The sequence below is a fragment of the Mastomys coucha genome, unplaced genomic scaffold, assembly GCF_008632895.1.
Source record: "Mastomys coucha isolate ucsf_1 unplaced genomic scaffold, UCSF_Mcou_1 pScaffold9, whole genome shotgun sequence".
Classification (NCBI taxonomy): Eukaryota; Metazoa; Chordata; class Mammalia; order Rodentia; family Muridae; genus Mastomys; species Mastomys coucha.
Window position 1 is genome coordinate 90688582 of NW_022196915.1, and position 5802 is coordinate 90694383.

Sequence of the window (5802 nt, forward strand, 5' to 3'; positions counted from 1 at the left end):
CTGAAGGGAACATTGAAAACATCTGTAGTGTTAACTGCTTTTATCTTTGAGTAATGGAAATTTGTTTTTGAGACATGGTTGCTATTCTAACTGGCCTGGAACTTGTCTGTAGAGCCAGCTGGCCTGATATTAACAGTGATTCTCCTGCCTCTGCCTTCTAAGTGCTGGGCTTCCTGGAGAGTAAGGAAATAATTTTTCTCATGGCTTTTACTATCTCGAGTACATGTTACTCCACATTAGTATAAATGCACACATAGACATAGGTGTACTGGTGCTCCTTGATTCTATTAGCTTTACCGATGGAATAGATCATTAATCTTTGAGATTGAGCGAAACAGTAATTTCTTTGCCACATATTCTCCTCTGGCTCTTTCTGGCTTGTGTCGTAGAAACCCCACACTGCAGTGACTGTCTGCCACACAGCCTCTGCAGGATGACTGAGAGGCAAGAAGCACCAGTTCGGTTGCAGGGAGTGGCAGACACAATGGCTTCCACTTTTGGTGACCCTAGGATAGTCATAGGTAGCAGCTATAGGCAAGATGTGATCCTGAGAGAGATGATCATCTGTCAGATGGCTGAAGCATCACCCAGGGAGCTTCTGTGGAGGTGGTTGGTATATGTAATGCCTGGGATAAATCTACAATCTCACAGTCCTGATTTCAGGATGACCGAATTCCATAGTCCTGCAATTAAAACAAACAGGAAGGTTTATGTAAGTGGCACCTTTTTTTAATCCTTGTAGATTTCTGGTTTCCCATCTTCTGATAGGGCACAACTTAAATTATGACATGTTTCACAAGACACCACCTTAAAAATTCAAGTATCTCTTTTCACACAACACTAGAATTCTAGAGGATAATATGTTTTACAAGAGTGAAACATTCTTGGCCCAGGCCCCAGGCCCAAGACTCTCCTCCTTTCTGCCTCTGAGGAAACTAGTGAGCGATGTCCATGGCTGCACAACAGAGGAATTCAGTCCTTGAAGAGATAGCCACAGATGTTGCCTATGGAAACTAGCGAGCGATGTTCACTGCTGCACAGCAGAGGAATTCAGTCCTTGAAGAGATAGCCATAGATGTTGCCTATGGAAACTATCGAGCGATGTCCACGGCTGCACAGCAAAGGAACTCAGTCCTTGAAGAGATAGCCATAGATGTTGCCCAGCAAGAGGAAATGGTACTGTTTCAGTAACCTGTATGACTTCGAATTCACAGGAAATGATTTCTTCCCTTGTGGGAGCTGAGGCATCCTGGTACATCTGAGCTCCTGTCAGGACAGTGGTTAGCGCTCAGCTTGCTGATTACATTTCCAGTTAGACTTTCTAAAAGGAAAACAAAACAAAACCCAAAAACTCAAAAGAAAACAAAGCAAAACTCTCCCTTGATCCTCATGACACCACAGCAGCTCTCTACTGTGCACACTGTATCTTATAGGCCTCTTTGCTAACATTTCCCATACAGAACTTATTTCGACTTTCACTGAAAATTCCTGTTGCCACTGGGTGTATTCCCTATGTAGAAGCAAAGTTACATGTTATCCGAAAATGTTTAGGTGGAACTGGACGTTGGTGTGCTAATCAAATTCTGCATACCCAGCTCTGCCTGAAAGGTTGGATAATTTCTAAAATCCGCCCTTTGCCTCGACTTCACAGAAGGCCATTCATCTGACTTGCTGAGTTTTGAGCTGGGTGTCTGATTGGTTTCCCCAGTGGGGCCATGGTTTACATGAGAGCGCTGTACTTGTAAGTCAACCCAAAGGCAGGCTAAGCTGTTCAGCATCCCAGATGTCAGCGTAGCCCGCTGAATGGTCCTTAGGAAGTAATAATGGTTCTTCTGGAAGCTCAGCCAGAAATTTACTACAGCCCTGTTTAACTCTGAGAAACTTGGAGTTTTAAACATATACTTCTTGTTTTCCTTCAGGACCTTTAAGACTTCTTATAACCTTAGAACTGTCTGGTGGGCAGACAGAAAAAGAAGCACCTGGTGGGAAAGAAAGGTCTTTAAGCAACATGTGTTTCACATACATTCTCCTCAGAATTGGGAAGAGGCCCCTGAAGAGAGGCCAGACTGGCAAAAGTGATCTAATGTGTTCTATGATCCTGGGAACCCATATTCTGTTCTACAACAGGAATCGCCATCAAATAGGAACAATAACAAAAGGAAGCCAGCAAGCACATTTTAGCTGTTGGGTGGGACCCACCTTAAGCCATCTGCAGGCATCCTGCTGCTGCTCTCCACGTCCAGGGTAGATGTGGAGATGGGGTCGAGTTTCTTTGTATGGATCCTCACTACAGTCAGCTCTTCTCAGTGATCTCCTTGCTCTTCCCTCAAAAGCGTCTTCTTTTCTCTGTCCCTGCCAATCTCCCTCCATCTCCCCTTGCTCTCACTTTTTGCTTTTTTTCCTTAACCTTTTCTTTTCTTTGTCCTTCCTTTCCATATTTTCATCTTCCCAGTCTTTATCCATTTCTCCTTTTCTCTTTTAAATGTACTCCCATGTGTTGGCATGCTAAGCATAATGGAGGAACATGTGGGGCTTCCCAGAAATCTGACTTCAGCTTCATCCCAGGTCAGCCTGTCTGTTCTTGGACACGCTAAGGTCGGAGCCATTGATGGTTACCTTCAGGCTAGTCTAAAGTCATTGACACAGCAGTCGAATTGTAAATAATCTAGAACATTGCCCGGGATCATCTTCACACAGTCTTAAGAGTTTAATTGGCAGACTCAAATCTTCATAGGAAACACATCTTCAAAGGAAAGCTAGATACAGAATGTGTAATGACTGAGAACAGCAGCTACAAAGCAGTAAAACTCATGTGATGAAAATATTGTTGGATTCCCATTATTTCTACAACACTGTAATAATTAATATAAGGCATATATAAAAACATATTCATCATTCTTAACCTCATGTAGCTCATGATTATGATTTAGAAGGAGAGAACTTCAGAGAACAAAAATTAGCTAGACGTGCCTACTACTGGGCGGGTGAGGTAGTCAATGGATAAAGGCACTTTCCATGCAAATAACCTGACCTCCCAAGTTCAATCATCAGAATCCATACAGGTTTAAAGAGACAATTGACAGGCTGGAGAGGTGGCTCAGCAGTTAAGAGCACTGACTGCTCTTCCAGAGGTCCTGAGTTCAATTCTCAGCAACCACCTAGAGGCTAATAACCATCTGTAATGATTTCTGATGCTCTCTTCTGGTGTGTCTCAAGACAGCAACAGTGCATTCATATATAATAAATAAATCTTGAAAAAAGAGAGAGAGAGAGACAACTGACTCCTGGTAGACATTCTCTGACCATAGTGCGCATGCACATGCGCATGCTCAGACATCTCTCTCTCTTTCTCTTACACACTTACAAACACACATACACACACACACACCAGATGTCATAGTGATCCTCGTAATGTGTTCCTTTGTGACAGACTTGAGAAGGTCTTGCAATGACTGCCATATCCCACTAGGATCTACAATCTATAGGCGAAGAAACTGAAGCTTACTGCTCTGAATCTCAGATGTAGCATTTGATGAAGCTTGGATTTGAACTAATATGAGTCACTGTGTGTTAATTAGCAAACATGAAACTGAAGAATGTTCTGGTGACTCAGAGCTGGAAAATCATTGCGTACTTGGGAGGTCACAAATACACAGGATTTCAGAAGGGGAGGAAGCCTGGCAGACCTGGCTCTTCCCTCACAAATGTCTTCCTTCCGCTTGGGGAGACTGGTGCACCAATGGATCGAGGAGTGAGAGCCTGCTGAAGCAGGCGGGCTGTGAGCAGTAGTTGAGAAGTAGGTTGGTCATGTCGTCCCGGGGAAACACGAATTTCGGTCTCACGGACTGTATTCCAAATGTTTTAATCTTATGTTCAGAAAGAAACTTTCTTCAACATCAGATAGCCGGGGAATGGAGTTTGGGAAGAAAAGGAATGCTTTCAACTGTCTCCCTATCCCATGTGAGCCCCGGAAGTGTTCTCATCCCCACGGGAGTCTGGATCCATCCATCCTGACCAAACATAGGTGGTGGGGAAACGATATCACCACGAGTGGAAAAAGGCATCGCTAACGATGAAAAATGGTGTGGACGAAAAAGCAGTAGCAGAAACAGAAACCTATGAAAACGTACATTATTGAAAGGGAAAACATCACCCGTGCTGGAAAACTGGCCAGTCTCTTTCCTCGATGTTATCCCTGAACAGAGCGTGTTTTACATAGAATGTTTGCCTCAGAACGAGACACAAATAGTCCCGAGGATCAACGGCGAATTTCCTGGATTTGGTGGGCATAAATTGGGGCCTTCATGCTACTTTAACACGTTTTGAAAACAAGGTTCCTATGAATAAATGGCGAAAGTGGGTCAGGTAATGCTTTATTCCACCAACGAGTAAAATCTAGAACTTGGAGGAGGTCTCCTTAATTACGGAATGGGCCGTGCTCTCTACGGCGCTCCGATTGGCTGACATCAGTTTGAATGCGAAGCTTTATTTCACTACATTGCCCTGGCATACTTCACACATTAAAATTCTAAGCTGTCTAAGTAGGTGTGAAACTAATTTTGTGTTTATTTTTTAAAACCCACCTATGATCATTTAGGACCATCCACTTCACTTTGAGAGGGCAGCACCCGCTTGGAGGCGGGCCCTGAGAGACAATAAAGCCCAGGCTAATTTCTTTACTGCCTTGAACTAGATTATTTATAGCTTCCTGGAATAGTTGTAACTACTTATCCATTTTTCCAGCCACAACTTTTCTTAATAAGAAGGGCTTTGAAAAACCTGCTAAATCTGGGCATAAAAGGAAACAGAAGTTTTCCTAGAGCAGTGGAAATTTTTAAAGTCACATAGTGAGCTTATTGATAAAATCAGGGAGAGAGCACTTTCGGATCAGACTTAAGGGAGGTCACTCACAAAGCGTAGGCTTTCCTCCGTGTGCCAGGCACAGGTGGGGAGCTTTCCTGCAGAATGGGGCGTGGTTGGCTCTCAAGCAGGCCCATTTATCTCTAAGGTTTGTCTTCGAGGCCAATCAGATGGTTCAACAAGTGAAAAGAGCTTTCTGTGCAAGCCTCGTGACCTGAGCTCAATCCGTGGGACCTACGTGGCAGGAGACAACTGAGTCCTACGAGTTGTCCTCTGACCTCTGTGTCCTCACTGTATGTATCCATATTACATTTAGCGGGCTCTCTCTTTCTCTCTCTCTCTCTCTCTCTCTCTCTCTCTCTCTCTCTCTCTCTCTCTCTCTCTCTCTCTCTCTCTCACACACACACACACACACACCCTTTCTTCAGTGGGGACTTTGCATTGTATTATAGACACTGATTTTTTTCAGAACCACCAGGAGAACATGAAGAGGTCATATGACTCTTTCAACAAGGAAGATGAAAGAGAGAGAGAGAGAGAGAGAGAGAGAGAGAGAGAGAGAGAAAGAGAGAGAAAGAGAGAGAGAGAGAGAAGAGAAACTCACAATGTTGATAACGAAGTCTGTTTCATTGGCAATTAAGTTGAAAAAAAAGGTACACATATTCTTTCTGCTTGGATAAAATGTAACTTCCTTGATTACTCTCCTAGTAAAAAGCACTTTCATGTTTATGAATGTCCAGGCTGATAAAATTTTATATTAAAATCTGGCGCTTTCGTTTAGGCCCTGGACAATCTGCTTGATATACATTTTAGAAATACTATCCTCGTGTTGACCATTAAAGACAGATGGCACGGCCTCTTCTGCAGTAAAGTTTTTACCCAGACTTCGTTACAAAGGAAGTGCTTCTAATTCAAAATATTTCCCTTGGAAGATGCATGTTC

At 43.3% G+C, this 5802-nt stretch overlaps 1 long non-coding RNA gene across 1 annotated transcript; it reads right to left on the reverse strand.

The window, feature by feature from the left end:
* Positions 1-260: 260 nt before the first annotated feature.
* LOC116084770 lies at positions 261-5084 on the reverse strand. Its single transcript, XR_004116256.1, has 2 exons — positions 4912-5084; positions 261-683 (listed from the first exon to the last, which is right to left on the reverse strand). It is a non-coding gene; the product is annotated as an uncharacterized LOC116084770 (long non-coding RNA).
* Positions 5085-5802: the final 718 nt, after the last annotated feature.